This window comes from Urocitellus parryii, chromosome 2 (assembly GCF_045843805.1).
Source record: "Urocitellus parryii isolate mUroPar1 chromosome 2, mUroPar1.hap1, whole genome shotgun sequence".
Classification (NCBI taxonomy): Eukaryota; Metazoa; Chordata; class Mammalia; order Rodentia; family Sciuridae; genus Urocitellus; species Urocitellus parryii.
In genome coordinates this window covers 62,150,383-62,168,846 of record NC_135532.1, presented here as the reverse complement: position 1 = coordinate 62,168,846, position 18,464 = coordinate 62,150,383, and positions in this window count along the sequence as shown.

The following is an 18,464-nucleotide window of genomic DNA, read 5'->3' as shown; positions in this document are numbered from 1 at the left end:
TATTTAAGTTCCACATAAAAAACTATTACACAATTTACGCAAAATATATTGTACCAATGAAAAAAATGAGGCTTTATTTTTATATACCTATATTCCTTAACAATTTAGTTCTGGTGATATGTAGAGTGTCTCAATATTTTTGTTGACATCATTGAATTTATAATTCCCTCTTCTGTCATTTAAACTTATGCTTATCCTTTAGAGATCTTGTTTTGAATAATTTTAGGATATACCTATTGAAAATACTGTTAATTTTCTCCCTGTAGTTCAAAATTAATTTCTAAAGTATTTCTATGATAAATATGCATATAGAATTATGTTTCTACCTAACTGACCATTAATAGTAATTTCATATTTTTAGCTTATTATAAATGATAATTTGGTTTGGTTATAGCTTTGAGTATGTTTTTCTATGTTTCATAAATTAGAAGCCTTGTCCTCAGTGTGTAGTGGAAAGTGATAGGCTATTTAAGAGTTGGAGCTTGGTGAGAGGTCTTTAGATCATTTGAGGCATGTCCTTGGAACCACAGCCTATCAGGCTTCTTGTTTTGAGATTTGATCACTTCCTCCCAAATGGGTTTCAGCCATGGAGATACCATCCACCTTTATAGTATCATTGGTTTACAGGCTGAACACATGGCCTTGGAATTTCAAGTACTTAAAACTAAGAGCTAAGTGAACCTCTTTTCTTTTAAAATTAGATTGTCTCAGGTGTTTCATTATAGTAAAAATATAAGACCAATGCATGTAGAACCACATTATCGAAATTACCAAATAAATGTCTATGAAGATGCACAGGCACATATATACATGTGTTGTCATTTTCAGTTATGATTGAATTACAAAATATACAACACTAAAGTACACCAATATTAAATGAATAAACAGGTATAGGAAATTTTATATATGTCTTTTTTATTTTTATTAACCTCAAAAATATTTCACTACTATAGAAATCTCTTTATCTGACTTTCCAATCTATGCTGCTCCTAAAGGTAAAAATTATTATGATTATACCTCCATAAATTATATTTTTCTGTTTTGTTTTATATAGATAAAATCAATTCATATGTATATTTTCATGTCTGTCTTTTTTTAATTAGAAATTTTGATGTTACAGGTATCAGTGACTGGTTCTTTTTCACTCCTCTATAGTTTATCAGTGAATGAATGTAGCACATTCTGTTTATTCATTAGATTATTAACAAATGTTTGATGTGGTTTCTGGTTTCCTAATTTTTGATTATGATAAATAAAACTTTAAAAATATTTCTTCAGCAGACTTAAGCACTCATTTCTGTAAAATACATACACAAGTGTGGAACTCTTAAGCTAGTTAACATATTAGGTGTAGGTGATATATTTTGTATGTATTCCTTATCCAGTTTACTTTACTTGTGGTTTCTTTTTTAGGTATGAAAAAGTTCTATGTGATAAATATATATATATATATATATATATATATATATATATATATATATATATATATATTAATAAATACAAAGGATTCTTTTTATAAACATGCAGAGGAAATTTTAATTGATGATTATTATTGTATGTAGCTTAATTTTTATTGTTCTTTGTTTAATCAAATATAGTAACTACAATTTCTAAAAAAAACTGGCAGATTAGTTCAGTGATTATGTATATAAAATGTGCATATATGTACATTCTTACATACTCATGAATGATCAGGGATTATCTTGGATATCTAATTTCTGTAACACTAAAAAGTAGTTTTGTCAGTCATCACACTAATCAATTTTTAATAATGTGTAATTATTTCAGTAGATATAGGAAAAGCATTCGAAAATATTTCAGGAAGCTAGAGATTACATATAATTCAACCTATGCAAAAATATATATGAAGACACTATAGACATCTTAATATATGTTCAGAAACTTCAGAAGCCACCCACCAATTCCAAACAAAGCATTCCCTTTGGTCATTGATAAACAATTCTGCTTTTAGCTCCATAAGAGCAAAAACTGTTTCATAAAACAATACATTAACAACTAGGCCCTATGATATTCTGAGCTGAACTTTTATCCCCTATTTTACTTATTATGTTTAATTCAGAATTCTTTCTGTTATTGCTATTATGAGGTTATATAAGTCATATAAGTGATATTACAAAGTTTCTAGTAATAAAATATTGATAATATAAACATAGAAATTACATTTGTACTCTAACATTAGCAAATTCCCAAATAGGAATTTAATTCAGAAAGAAGTACCATTTTTTCCATTTATTAACTCTCCAGAGTTTATCCCAAAAGACTTCCCTCTCAAAATTTTCTTTTTCCATTCATCTATTGAGGGACATCTAGGTTGGTTCCATAGTCTAGCTATTGTGAATTGAGCTACTATAAACATTGATGTAGCTGCATCACTATATGCTGATTTTAAGTCCTTTGGGTGTAAACCAAGGAGTGGCATAGCTGGGTCATATGGTGATTCAATTCCCAATTTTTTGAGGAATCTCCATTCTGCTTTCTATAGCAGTTGCCCCAATTTGCAGTCCCACCAGCAATGTATGAGTGTGCCTTTTTCACCACATCCTTGCCAACACTTATTGTTGCCTGTATTCTTGATGATTGCCATTCTGACAGGAGTGAGATAAAATCTTAGAGTAGTTTGATTTGCATTTCTGTAATTGTTAGAGATGTTGAACACTTTTTTCATACATTTGTTGATCAATTGTATTTTTTCTTCTGTGAAGTGTCTGTTATGATATCCATTTCATTCTACTATGTTTTCTATCCCCAGAGCCACTACCTTTCCTTCCCATCACTTCCCTCTACCTAACCTATGGTAACATTATTCTTCCCAATGCCCCCCCCGACCTTATTGTGAATTAGTATCCGCATATTAGAGAAAACATTCAGCCTTTGGTTTTGTGGGATTGGCTTCTTTTCATTTAGCATGATATTCTTCAACTTCCACCATTTACTGGAAAATGCCATAATTTTACTCTTCTTTAAAGGTGAGTAATATTCCACATTTTCTTTATCCATTCATCTATTGAGGGAGAAAAATGAGAAATTATATCCCATCTATGTATGATATACTAAAGTGCATAAATACATTCTACTGTATAACTAATTAAAACAAATTCAAAAAATTTTTATATGTTTTTTTAAATTTTTATTTTCAACTGAAGGTAAGATCTCATTTACTTATGTGCTAGAGTTTAGGATTCATTCAGCAGAAGTAAATCATTCTGTGTTGTGTAGAATGGGATGGGTTCATCTTCCGGGGTACTGCAGAGAAGCAGAGCCAACAGGAGGTGTACTTGTGTAAAAAGCTTTATTTTACTTATGGTGTTATGAATGCTGGCAAGCCCAATTCTGAACAGGGGGTCAGTTGGCTGTGGACCAGGGCAGAATTAACTTTGTACATTAAGTGTGAAGTCTGTGTGCTGACAGAATTCCCTTTTACTCAGGGAAATCAAGTTTTGTTCTATGGACCCACAACTTATTGGATGAGGTCTGCCCATATTAGGGAGCACAACTTGCTTTTATGTAACTCCACCAATTTAAATGTTCATCTCATCCACAAATGCTTTCACAGAAACATCCAGAATAATATTTGACTATATATCTGTATACTGTGGTTCAGTCAAGTTGACACAATTAATCATCATAAGCCTACCTCTTGTCAACCTGACAGCAATACTCTGAAATAAAGGCAATAAAAAGTTTACACTTCTCCCTAATATGAAATAATTGCCCTGTGTACAAACACAAGTGAACTAACCCTCTTCCCAGAAGAAAATTATCAGCCTCTGAGTAATACTGCTCTTCTCCTTGATGTACTATAACTTGTATACCACGATGTAAATTATCCAATATTTAAATATTGGAACAAATTTGACATACCTAGGCTATATGACAAAGGAATACTAAATGGAAGAAAGCAAACATATTATATGGACACATACACACATATATATAATAAGATGAAGTGGGAAAGCTCATGAAAATTATAGTCCTGTTTTCTGTAATAGTCACATGGTTATTACTGGTATTTATAACTACCTTTTTCATTATTCCAAATTCCTCTTTCCAGTAGTGAGCACTTTCATTGATCAAAGTTCTTGGTTGGGTGATTTAATCCTTCATTTCTAAGGCATGTGTACCATTAATTAACATACCTGGATTAGATTGTCCTCATTTTCTATTAAGGGTAATCACAGGGCATGGTAATACTGAGGGATGGCCTCAAGGATCCCTTCCATTCCCGGAATATACTTCCTTATTTTATTGTGGAATGGTAGTTCACCTTTCCTTTGGAAATCTCAATTAATCACCTTAGCCAACACAGTAATTCCTTTCTTTGCCTTTATTCAAGAGCATGAAGGGTACAAAGTTTCTGGTTGACAGTCTTAATATCCAGTTCAGTGGGTCATTGCTATATCTCCTAGTAGAATCGTTCCTTCCTTTAGACTTTTAAGCAAGCAGAACATAAGGTCTTGGATCCAGTGGGCAAATAATTTGGTAGGGGGGGCACTTGGGGTAGTGGTGAGAGCTGCCACTTCTATCTGTATGCTTTTATTCCTGGACCTGAAAATCCTGATTGTAGAAAAGACAACATGATATACTAGGTGCTGATTCAGAGTACTAGCCTCCTAAGAAACTTTGCCCCAGCACTGCAAAGTATTGCTGGCCATTTGGAATTTTACTTGAGCTTTCAAAAGGCCATCATATTAATTTAAAGGTTAATATCATCCAAAACATCCTCAGAAAAACTTCCAGAATAATGTTTTATCCTTTATCTGGGCAGTATGGACTAGCCAACATAACACATAAATTAATCATTACAAAGTAAATAGCTCTTTGAGACCATAAATTGAATTTGGACCATTCATCAGTTAAGTGATTATCCTGTGAAGAGAACAGTGCTGCTCTATTTGCCATACTATATAGAAAATAGAATTTATATATTCTTTTCTACTTGCCATATTTAAAAAATTATCATGATGGGCCAAAGTTTCAAGTCTAGAAGCTGTATGTACTAGTCTAACATACTTAAAACCCCATAATCTCTATTGTCTCCAAGCCTTGTATTTTTATCACCAAGTTCTGAACTGATTATGCATACCACCGTGTTAAAATTTCCTTTTGCTCTTGTACCAAAGTACTACACTAACCGGTACCCAGGAAAAGCTTACAGTGAGATAAGAAGGACTCTTAAAAACAGATGATTATGAAGGAAATGAAGAGGGAAAACTGTCCCTTTCCCTTATCTTCAATCTTTAGGTGAGAATCAAAGCACACAGTGATCTTGGTTATAAAATAAGAAAATTACTTATAAACATCTGTGACGATCCACCTGTGCAGTGGGCATGTGAACTATCCTATATATTCCCCCTGCTTCTTAGTGCAGCACCTCCATTGTATCCCAGCCTGCTGCTGCTGAGGAGCATGCTACTAATAAAATTCCCCAAATTTTTCTGTTGAGTCCTCCAACTTCTTTGGGATCAATAAACAAAACACTGAAGTCTTTGTAGCCCTAAGGTTGAACAATGTCTAAAGCATGCTAGCTTCAAAGTAAACTTTCATTTTTCATAGTATCATCTTTACACTGTATTACTCAGCTTTTTGCTACCATAATGAAAACACAGAGACAGACTAATTTATAATTTAGCTTACAGTTTTGGAGTCTAAAAGTCCAAACTATATGGTGCAGGCATGAACTCAACTCTGGCAAATGGTCTCCTCTGGATATGCCACACCTTGATGGATTGAAAAGGGAAGGGTGCATGTATGGGCAAGTTATCACATTTCAGTATAGGAAACTGGAGAGCTAGGTAGAACTAAGCTCATGTTTTCATAATAACACTTGCAAAAATAAACAAAGGGTTATTCAAGAACCTTGTTAACATCCCCACTTCTTCAAGATTCCATCAGTTCCTCACTGCCAGAAGACCAAGCTCCAGACATAACACATACCCTTGGGGGACAAGCCAAACCAAACAGAAACACATACTCAATATGCCCTATGGCACTTAACTCTATTTATATTTACCTACTACTGGAGTTTAATAGCTGTAAAATTTGTCAACTTATTAAGTTTGTTGTAGTAAAAATATTCTTTGACATCCCATTTTAATTTTAATGAGATAATCACTTGCCTCCCATTTTTCTAAAGAAACTCTTTATATTTAGAGAGGCAATACTCACAAGTCCTAGGAAGGACAAATATCTATTTCTTGTTTTTCCTAGATATTCCTTTTTCCAAATAATGGAAATGTGTAACTTTGCTATTTCAATTACACTACCCAGTTTTCTTCTTTTCCTGTGGAGAAAAGATATGCTTCTATCATTCTAATGCTATATGATGTCATATTGTATAATTGAATAATCATTATTCACATAACATGTACAAACACTCTAGTCAATTGGTGTTTATTATTGAAGAGAAAGAAGGATTTCTGCCTTCTTGGAGTTCCTCAAGTGCTTTCTCCACTGAATTAAGTTCAGCTGAACATTTTAGTGTTCTTCACGGGTCATTTTCTTTCCTAGCATATTTAGGGAAAAAAGAGAAGAGAAAGACAATTTTATAAAGACAAACAGAGAGTTTATCAGTAATGGAATTTTAATCTGGGAATAAGGGATGATATTACAGAAAGATTTGAAATGCAAGAAGAAATTCTGAACACAGACATTGTTATAAAAGGAAAAGTTGGATATAAAAATAACCCATATAAGTTTCTAAAATAATGGTGATAACAGCATATAATAAATAATAAAGTATATTTTGAAGTGGTTGAAATGCAACAACAAAACATTGGAAAATATTAGCAAGTCAGCAGGAAGTTGATTAGTGTTAAATTTCCCTAACAAATTTGCATTTGTAATGAAAAGAGTGATTTTGACTAATGTACTCTATCAAAATAACAGAATTTCATGGTAATTATTAAAAGAAGTAATTAGAGGAAGAAAAATGGGAAGCTATGAAAAGAAAAAATAAAGTATCCATCAAAAGAAGAAAAGTATAAAAAGAAGTATAATGAATGATATGAATAGAACAATACAAGCTGATAGAAAAAAATTATGAAAATAAAAGTGAATTATAAACCAACCAGTTCAAATAAAGTAGATTTTTGTATTGGATTTTAAAAAAGGAATAAAACAATATAAACTGGAAGAAGGTTGAAAATACAAGCATATAAAAATCTCTTAGTTTCAAATCAATAATCCAAAGGAACCATAAAATGTGAAGTATAACCATAAAAATGTGAAATACAACAGTGCTTGAGAAAGTTTATGAATGCATAATTAAAATATGGTACTATATAAAATGACAGATTAAAGTTTTAGAAAATGTAATTAAAAATAAAAATTTTCTCTCCAGTAATCCTCTCTACAAGGCAGTAGAAAAAGAAACACTTTTATTATTGAATTAGCATTAAGTAGTTTTATTACTCATCATATGTAATCCACTCATATTACAAAAAGAGAATGAAATCTCACCATTTTATATAGCCATATATATATGCAATCCATTAGATATATTGTCAAGATAGACTATAAAGAATCCTGAAGTAAGAGGAGTTGACAGCATCATTTGTCATCATTTGTCACTAATTCATCCTAACATTACATGGTAATTGGATGGCCATCTGTGTTTGCTAACTGGCTTTATTCAAAAGAAAAACAAACTTGCCATATATTTAGAAAAGACAGTTATGAAACTTGGAGGAAGGTGCCTACTCAAGGTAGTTAGGCTCCCACTCTTCCAACAATTGGAGGTAAGTGTGCAATTATTCTTTATATATGTGTCTTAAAGAGGTGACTCCTGGGTTCTTCCGAAAGATTTTTCAGAGTCATAAAGCTCACAAAATTCTTTCTAGTTTCAAAGGGATTGATATACATTTGAAAGAGAGGAAATGGCTGGCTGGGGATGTAACACAGTTGTGAAGCATTCGCCTAGCATCAGGTAGGGGTTCTTTGAAATTACAAGTTTTCTCAAGTAATTAAAGAGGAAAGTGAAATATTTCTTATTTTCAACTGGGATAACTAAGCCTCCTGTTTTTAATTTTTTTTATATATTTTTTCTTACAAAATACACCAGAACAATACAAAAATGAAAAACTAAACTTCTATGCCCATAGTAATAGAACCTTAAAATATGTAAAGCAAAAATTAATGAAACAAAAAGATGAATCTGGTATTAAATGATTTCCATACATGACTCTTTTAAAATTGACAGACCAAATAAGAAAAATAAGCAGTAATATAGAGATGTTAACAAAACATATAGGATTGATTTAATGAAAATTCAGAGTCCCAGAATAGTGGGGAAGTTAATTTTCTGCCTCCAGATCACTTTTTCCACTGAAGAAATTGTGAATCTGTGGGAATACTGTGTCTGGCACCATAAGAGTTTGAGGGAGAGGCAATGTGTCATAGAAAATTATTCATTCCTATTATCTGCCACGCAACCAGCGCTGGCTTCATGAAAGAAGGTTCGATTCATGAGTAAATGCTAGGGAGTTTTAAATTAAAAAGACAAGACTCTTATTACCTTTAAAACCAGCTCCTGGACAGCTTTTCCTAGCTCCCGCCTCCAGCCACCTAATAGGGTAGCAAGGTTTACAGAAGAGACTAGCGAGAGCGAGAGCACACCAGGGAGTGGACTTTTATTGGGGAACAAAAAATTCAAGGGAAAATCCCATCCAATGAATGTTAAAGCATCCCAAGGTCAGGGGCGATAATTGGGTCTTTGGGGCAGTGGCCAGACACGCCTCTGCATGGACAAGTCCTTGGACCTGGGAAAGGGTGGGGAAAGCTCTGACACAGCTGTGATTAAGTGCCTCTCACCCAGCCAGGGGTAACTCAAATCACGTGCGAGGATGGCCTCCCCATTATTACTGTTTGATCATATCTCTTCTTCATTCTGTAATCCAAGGGTGTGTTTCAGCCTCACTTTCAAGTTCTGGAATATTTAGAATGATATCTTTACCTATTGAAAGGGGATGGCTGAATTTTTGTTTGGAGTGAATTGATAGGGGACAGACAGATGAGAGTGGTAGGAACACAAGATTAAAGGAATAATTCTATTAACAGGGTCCACTGTGCTAACCCCTTTGTGTTTTCACTTTTAAAAAGCAATTTACCTACAGCCCTGCCTAGCTTAACTGGACAGGATAGTTACATCCTTCAGCAAACTACCTGTTATCTCCATGAAAAATACAGGCCTGAAATCCCAAAATGCTGATGATGACAATACAAGTTACTCCGAAGGGGAGGACTCTTGTGACCCTTTCACAGAGCTCAGGGAGATAAGGATAATTCCTCCTAACCATAAAATCTGTAACAATAGGTTAGAACCAGTCAGCATGGGTCAAAGTGACCTAGAGTTGTCATGGCAGCAGGGACTTGAAAGGCTATTATCATTCTGCAGTCAACCTAAAACAGAGGCAGACTTGGGTGGGACTCTGGAAACTACCCTGAGATCCCAATTGAATGGGAGAACAAGAGAGCCATACTGTCCCTCTCCTCTCTGAGAGGACCCATTCTCCCTTGAGAGTGTCCCCTTTTCCTCTCCCTTCTAGTAAACTCATGCCTGTTACCCTGAGTGACATGTCAAAAATATTTCTGACTTGTTCACAAGAATTGGGATTTGAAGGTGGGGATTTTGTGCTGTCAATTTCCCAGAAGACCCCTATAACAGAATGAAGCTGGAAAAATCTTATTTTGACATCTTGCTAATGTCACTCTGAAGTTTGTTCCAGCATGAGTAGACTAAATAATTTTATACTCCAAGTTATGATCTCTAGAATGATAGAAACTTGTAAGAATCTCCTGAATAGGGAGCATAGAGAATTGAGTGTGAGAAACATACAGTTTAGGGAACAATTCTATAAAATGAGCCCACTGTGCTGACCTTCATATGCTTTCACTTTTTTTTTTTTTAAGATGGACACAACACCTTTATTTATTTATTTATTTTTATGTGATGCTGAGGATTGAACTCAATACCTCATACATGCCAGGCAAGCATTCTACCACTGAGTTAAAGCCCTAACCCTTAAATGAGTTTTTGACTTGTGATATTTTCAGTCTCTGTTGGATTTATTGGAATATAATGCCATCTTAATCTAAGGAGCATCTATGTTTGAAATAAATAGAAATTGAATCAAATAGAGATGATTCTCTATAGAGTCTGATAGTGACCATTTGATTTTGTTTTGTTTTTAGTATCAATATAAATACATGCCTTTAAGTATGTTTGATATTTCACTCCATTGCAATTGTTACCTTTTTTGATACTCAAAAATTTCCCCCCTCCGATTGTATACAAAGTATATTCACACCAATTCCTGCCTTCATACATATACTTTGGATAATAATTATCATCACATTTCACTATCATTTATAACCCCATGCCCTCTCCCTTTCTTCCCTCCAGCCTCTCTGCCCTGTCTAGAGTTTCTCTATTCCACCCATGTTCCCTCTCCCTATCCCACTATGAATCAGCCTCCTTATATCAAAGAAAATATTTGGCATTTGTTTTTTTTGGGGTTTGGCTAACTTCACTTAGCATTATCTTCTCTAACTCCATCCATTTATATGCAAATGCCATAATTTTATTGTCTTTTATTGCTGAGTAATATCCCATTGTGTACATATGCCACTTTTTAATCCATTCATCTATTAAAGGGCATCTAGGTTGGTTCCATAGTTTAGCTATTGTGAATTATGCTGCTATAAACATTGATGTGGCTGTGTCCCTGTAGTATGCTGTTTTTAAATCCTTTGGGTATAGACCAAGGAGAGGGATAGCTGGGTCAAATGGTGGTTCCATTCCCAATTTTCCAAAAAAAAATGTTCATCATCACTAGCAATTAAAGAAATGCAAATCAAAATCACTCTAAGATTTCATCTCATTCCAGTCAGAATGACAGCTATTATGAAGACAAACAGCAATAAGTGTTGGTGAGGATGTGGGAAAAAAGGTACCCTCGTACACTGCTGGTGGGACTGCAAATTGACTCAGCCAATATGGAAAGCAGTATGGAGAGTTCTTATATGCTTTCATTTTTAAAAAGCAATTTACCTGCAGCCCTATCTGCTTTAAGTTGACAAGATATGTTACATACCTCAGCAAACAACTTATAAATCTAGGAAAAATACAGACCCAAAATGCCAATAAGAAGAATACAATTATCCCAAAGTTGGTGGTAGGAGACTTTTGTAATCCTTACACAAAGCAGATTCCAGATCTCAGGGAGGTAAGAATAATGTCCCAAATTATAAAATCTGTAGGAACAGTTCAAATTAGACCCAGTCAGCAAGGGACAGTTGATGAAATTGTGATGTGCAGTAGTGACTGGAAAGTCTGATGTAATCCTGCTGTCAAAAGTCAAGAGGTGAGTGGGACTTTCTGGAAACTTCTACTGGAACTCCCAATAAAACTGGATAGCAAGAGAGTAATACCTCCCTCTATCCCTCTCCTCTCTGAGAGGACCCACACTGTCCCTTAAGAGGGTCTACTTTTCCTATCCCTTTTAATTAACTCATGCCTGTTACTCTAAGGGCCACGTCTGAAATCCTTCTGGCATGACTGTAAGAATCAGGGTGAAGGGGGGCCTCTGGACTGCTGCAATTTCATAGCAGGCTCCAGCCCTGTAACACTCATCAACAAAATGATGGCTAATCATGAGGTTTATTATTACTCTGTTAGTTCTGACCAAAGATAAGTAATGATTAAATGAGTATTAGGAAAAAAAACCCTTATATTTATCTGCTAAGGTGTATAACAAAATGAAATAAGAATCTTATTTTGAAATTAATATAAATTTCTTTTCTCACAATTTTGGACACTAGAAGTGAAAGGTCAAGTTTGGCAGGGTAGGCCTCTGATGAATGCTCTCTCTGGTTCAGAGGAGATTACTGTCTTGCCATGTCCTCACATGTCCTTCCCTAAGTGTATGCAAAGGGCTAAGGAGCACATGAGTGCCTGCTCCCTAAGGTCTCTTCATATTTCCACACTGATTCTGTCAAATCAGGGCCCTACGTTTCTGGCCTAATTTAACATTTTCTACCTTCTTATTTACATATTCTAATACAGCTAACATTGAGAATTTGGGTTTCCATATATGGATTTTGGGGGAACACAAACATTTAATCCATTGTACTACCTATCATTATCCATATACTATCTGATTTGTCACACAAAATAGAAAATAGTTTATAAACACTTTATTGTACAAAGTTTCTGGATAAAGAATCAATAAACAAAACCAATCTTATTTTCATGCTTCATTAGAAAAATAAAAATTAATTAAAAAGCCCCCTAATTCCAGTGGCAGCAAAATTTATGAAGTTTTAGGAATAAATGTAATAAAAACAGTAGAAGATTCTAATAGTTACAGCTATACAAACATATTCAAAATTCTAATGAAGTGGAGAAAACTTTCATACCTATTTTAGAAACAAAATTTAAAATATTAAATCTTAAAAATGTCTATATAGTTAATATCCTTCCAACTGAAATTTTCAAGTGATTTTCCAAGGATCATGATAAGCTGATGGTACACAGAGAACACAATGCTTCAAAAACATATGTTAGGGAACTTGCAATTTGGGGAACCAGCATTTACTACAAAGCTATAGTAAAGAGAACTGTGAAAATTTTTAAAAAGATAAATCAAAATTGCACATAGCCAAGTGCAGTGAATAATCTCAGCAACTCTGGAAATTGAGGCAAGAGGATATCAATTTCAAGGTTAACTTGTGAAACCTAGGCACACTGTTTCAAAATAAAAAATAAAATTGAAAAAACAGTTGGAAACGTAGCTCAGTAATACAGTGCCTTTGGATTGAATCTCCAGTACTGAAATAGCACACAATTATGGAAGCTTGGTAGATTGCAAAGGTCATATTCAAAGTCACTACAGAAAGAAAATTTGTATTAATAAAAGTGACTAAGTCAATTGGTTGTCCTTATGGAAAAAGTAGTGAATTATAGAAGATAAAGTAAAATAAATAAAAAGTGTATGAAAATCACTTATAATTTTAGAGAAGACTGAAAAATTGACTGCTTTAAAATGAAGACATTTTTGTTTAGCAGGGACCAAAGAAATTGATCAATATAAATTTAAAATATAGTCTATAAAGAAATTTAAGCAGATTAAAACAATAAAGCTAAAGAAATGTAATAAATTCCAATAAAAAACTGAGAAAAAGTATAAATATTTCACAAACAATGAAACAGGTACTAAATATAAAGCACTGATTTTTTTCAGGAATCATAAAAATGCAAATTAAAATATCAATTATGTCATATTTGACATCAAATAAAAGTAGCAAATATTAATAAGTGTGAAAATATAAGCTAGTATAAAAATTGAGAAAAATTCTTACATGTTGGTAAAAGAGTGATTTTTTTTAAATTTTGTAATTTTTTACAAATACTCCAAAAAATATTTTGGCATATATTTATATATATAGCATTATTATATGCTTTCAGTCTAGCACTTTCATTTCTAGGTATAAAACTTACATGAAGACTTCAAAGTGGGCATAAAGAGCAATATTCAAAAAAACTAATAAGTAAAATTATTTATAATAGCAAAAATTTGGAAATAATGTCCATCAATAGGATAATGCAAAAATAAATTGTGATCCCTTCACAGACTGAACCATTATAAAGAGTGACAATGAACTGGAGTAATGAACTGGGGTCGATATGTATTTCTAACATGTATTCACATTAGAAATAGCTTTAATTTTAAATGCATAATTTCACTTTTTTCTGAAATTTAAAAATAACTGATCTCAGGGAAATAGAGAAAGGATCATGGTTACCAGACATGAGGAAAGAAAGGATGGGGAAAATTTGTTTAATGGGAACAAAGTCAGTGCTAGATGGGAGCAATAAACTCTGGTGCACTATTACACAGAAGAGTGACTGCAGTTAGTATTGAGCATTCACTTCAATAAATTAAAAGAGAGGAATTTAAATATTCTCAAAACAAAGAAGTGGTAAATGTTTGAGATAACGAATGAGCTAAATATCCTGATTTGATCATCATACAATAATTACATGTACTGAAACATTATACTAAAATCCATAAATATGTACAATAATTTGTCAATTAGAAAAGGAAATTTTTAAAAATAGAGAATGATACTTTCCATGTGATGTTATTTTATAACACTCTAAAACATGAAAAAAATCAATGAATTAATTAGATATGTACACAGAAATACATAGTCACTCACATGTACAACTATGAATGAAATATTAAAAGAACACAAGGAAATGATGCACTGTAAAATTGTTTTAAAAATGAGGCTTAGACAGAGCATATATGTAATTTATTCATTTGGCAATGTTTAAGTGAGTGGTCAGTCAGTTTAAGGGTGTTCATTTTATTTCATGTCATAATGTATGAATAATATATTTGTTCTGTTGTATAAACTTTTCATAACTTTCTAATAGTATATAAAAAATTTTAAACACAGACTTTAAAGGATACAGTTCATCTTGCTCCTCCTATTCAGAACTAAAAGTTTAAAGACCAAAATGTGACCTAAAATAATTTTTTATTCTATGCCAATGATAAGTCTTTGTGGTTTGGTTAAAACCAAACAAACAAACAAACAAAAAAGACTGCATTCCTGGATGAGAAAGGAAATAAAATAAGTAAAAGTTGTTCAACCCACTATTGCATTACATTCACAGGTATTAAAACAGTCAATTTTAAAGTGAGTCCAGTCTTGCATTAAAGGCTTTCTTTTTGTTGATCAGCAAAATGTTTCCTTATGCATTCCCTGAAGCTGCAGTTCAGCTGTGGTCAAATGCTGAGGTTCCTTGGACACGGAAGAGGTCTGTTCAATCTGTTCACTTGAGCCATGAAGCTTGCCTTGCTCAAATTTGCACCTGTTACAAACATTCCCCTACCTCACACAACTGCTATGACAGTTGTATCAAGAGGTTAGTTCTTTACATGGGAAATATTGTTCTTTTTGCCAGTTTCTCATAAGTTCCTTACCAAAGCCCCGTATGTTAGAGCCTGAAGGTGATAATTTTGCATATATGCCTAAAATTCTAGTTTCCAAACAATGAAGAAATAAATATAAAATCAGAGAGACATAAAAGTATAAAATGTTATGTCATATAATGTTACATTATAAGGTGCTGCAGCTTGTACCTGAGACCAAATGATCTTTTTAATTCGTCTTTCACTACCAGCATAGAACTTTGTACCTTCTGAAGAAGTTGGTAGTTTTCCAGCCAGCTTATAGAAGTTTAAACTCATCCTTAGAAAGAGTTGTTAAAGTTGTACTGCAAAAGAAAACCTTATATTTTATTGGTTCTGATATAAATTGCTAAATCCATTTTGAAAAGTTGTGCCTTTTTACAATGTTTATTTGGTATCAGGTAACGTGTATGTGTTGTTCATAGATTCACCAACCATATCTTTATAATGAATAATTAATTTGCACAGATTTATACAATTTACATTGAAATCAACATAGTTTACTTCTGGTATAAGATGTGACACAAGTTCTAACTATTATATGACTTAAATGTACTCCACATATTTCAGGGCTGCAAAAAACAAGCAAAGATTTAGATATTCTTTTCAAGAGGTCTACTGAGAAAGAGGGGGAGATGGCCATGAAAACAAGTGCAATGAAGTTCTAAAGAGGCAGGAAAAATTTTCATTTGAGTTTTGGGTCAGGAATTGCTTTTAGAATGTATCATTTGAGCCAGACACAGTGGCACAGGGCTGTAATCCCAGCGTCTCAGAAGGCAGAGTCGAGGATGGAGAGTTCAAAGCCAGCCTCAACAAGGGCAAGCCACTAAGTAACTCTAATAAAATACAAAATAGGGCTGGGGACATGACTCGATGGGTGGGTGTTCCTGAGTCAATCACTGATACCCACCCCCCAAAAATGTATCATTTGAATAGAGTTACAGACCAGACACTGATTTTTGGAGGCCAATAGATATAGGAAAAGAAATTAGGAAAAATCAAGACTCTAGTTTATTAAATAATCAAAAGCTCTGGGGACTGTATTTATGGAAAAAATGAAAGTGTTTTAAGGAAAGAGGAACTAAAGTATAGCCAGGAAATTCCCATTTTCTTACTATAAGAAGGAAGAATAATATGTCGTGGAGAACTGAATTATCTTGAACTTCACATTAAACTGTACATATTAACAGCAAATGAATATTCATTCATACAAATAGTTTTAGGAGTGAGAAGGTGGATCCATATGCACTAACGCTGGGGAAATTCAATATGATGACAGAAAAAAAAACTCATATTTTTATAGCCACTTAAATCAGATACTCTTTATTTTAATTTCCAAAACTACTTCAAATTTCATGCATTCTAGCTGCAATTGTTGCCCATTTGTAGGAAATGCTTTTCTTAGAATTGTGCCTATATATGACCATTGAGGTAAAACTTGGCAATCTGTAATGAGACATCTAGCCAGCTCTACAAGCTAACATCATTTTCATAGGAACAAAATTTAAATTTTAATATGATTATTCCATGTTTTATCTATGCATTAACAGTTTCAGGGAAAAAGAGCAATGAATTTATACTTTATGGTTGGAAGGGAGAAAACATAACTTTATATCCAATAATAATCATGTAGCAGAATATTTAACAAATTAAAACACAACACAAGCCTGATGCAGAGAGCATAATAAAAATCTCTGATCAGAAAGGAGACTAGGTCTTGCTGAGCCCATACCCTTAGCTTGGCAGTGTTTCCTTTTCATCTATCAGCTTTTGTAATATTTATAAAGCTGATTGAAGAAGTTTGATTTTCTGGTTTCCACTTGCATTATTCAAGGTATATCCAGTGAAAGTTACCAATTGGAATGAGGACTGGGGCTGTGAAAAACATTAGTAGTGAGAAAAGAGCAGAGACGAAACTAAATATATAATTTAAACGATCTTACCAGCCAGGCATGGTAGCAAAGGTCTGTAATCTCAGTAACTAGCGAGGCTAATGAAAGAGGATTACAAGTTTGAGGTTAGTCTGAGCAATTTAGTGAAGCTCTAATCAATTTAGCAAGACCCTGTCTCAAAATAAATATATAAGTAGGGCTGGGGATGTGGCTCAGTTATTAAGCACCCCTAGGTTCAATCCCTGGTACCCAAATTAAAAAAATAAATTAAAACCTCACCAAATTATAGGAAACACACATGCTCACACATATACACACAAATGCTGCATCAATTATAACGATTCTAGAATGTAAGAGTGGCAAAATTGTGTTAAGAAGCTCATGTTTGTTACCACAATGCACTAAGGAAACCCTCTGATTCATTAATTTATTTTCCAGATTGCAACTGGAATAAATTATTCAAAATGTACTTCGTGGCTTAATATTTTTCAATAACTTCCTATTGTTCTTAGAAGTTAATCTCACTCGGGTGCTTTTCTTTTTATTAGTGGAACATTTTGCCTCTGTGCTTCATGCAGTAAATCCTAGCATGTAACTTTCTCAAGGGTCTTCCCAAGCTCCTCTAAGCTAGAAGGTTTTTCACTATCGTACAATCTCAGAATATCTCTTTTCTACTTTTAAGTATTGAACAATTATAGATATGTGTTCAATGACAATCTTTCTATTGAGACTATAAATTCCCTGATGTCAGAGATAATGATTCCTTTTTAAAAATTATATGTCACACTTGTTTGTGCATATTTATGGGGTAGAATTTGATAATTTGATACATGTATGTAATATGCAAGGAACAAATCAGGGTGATTACTATTTCTATCTCCACAAAACACATATTATTTCTATGTGCTGGGAGTTTCTACACTCTAGTCATTTTGAAATGTCTAATAAATTGTTGTAGACTATGGTTACTCAACAGTGCTATAGCAGACAAGAGCCAATTCCTCCTATATAACTGTATTTTTGTAACTATATTCCAATCTCTCCTACGTTTCCTCTCCACTACACTAGGTAGCCTCTAATGGCCACTTTTACAATCAACTTCTATGTACTCAAATTTTTAGCTTTCATATATAAATGAGAAAATGTGGTGTTTGTGTGCCTGGCTTAATTAACCTCAACTCCTTTGGCTCCATCCCTGTTGCACAAATATTCATTCATTCTATATAATTAATAACATTCCATTATGCATAGATATCTTGTCTATTTATCCATTTATTGATACTTTTGTCAACTGTTATTTTAACCAAATTGCTATTTAATGAGTGAATTGGTATCTGAATGATGAGAATCATAATTTTATACCTTTGATTTAAAATATCATCAAATGGGGAAAACCTCATTTTTCTTTAGTAACATACAAAGAAAAACAAAAAAAAGTTATAAAAACTAAGATGTAACTTCTATTTAGAAAACAAAACAACTTTGAGTATTTATAATTAAATAATTGATGAAATTTCAGACCAATTTTTATTAATTATCATACTAACAGAGATAGTTTAAAAGAGAAAAATGG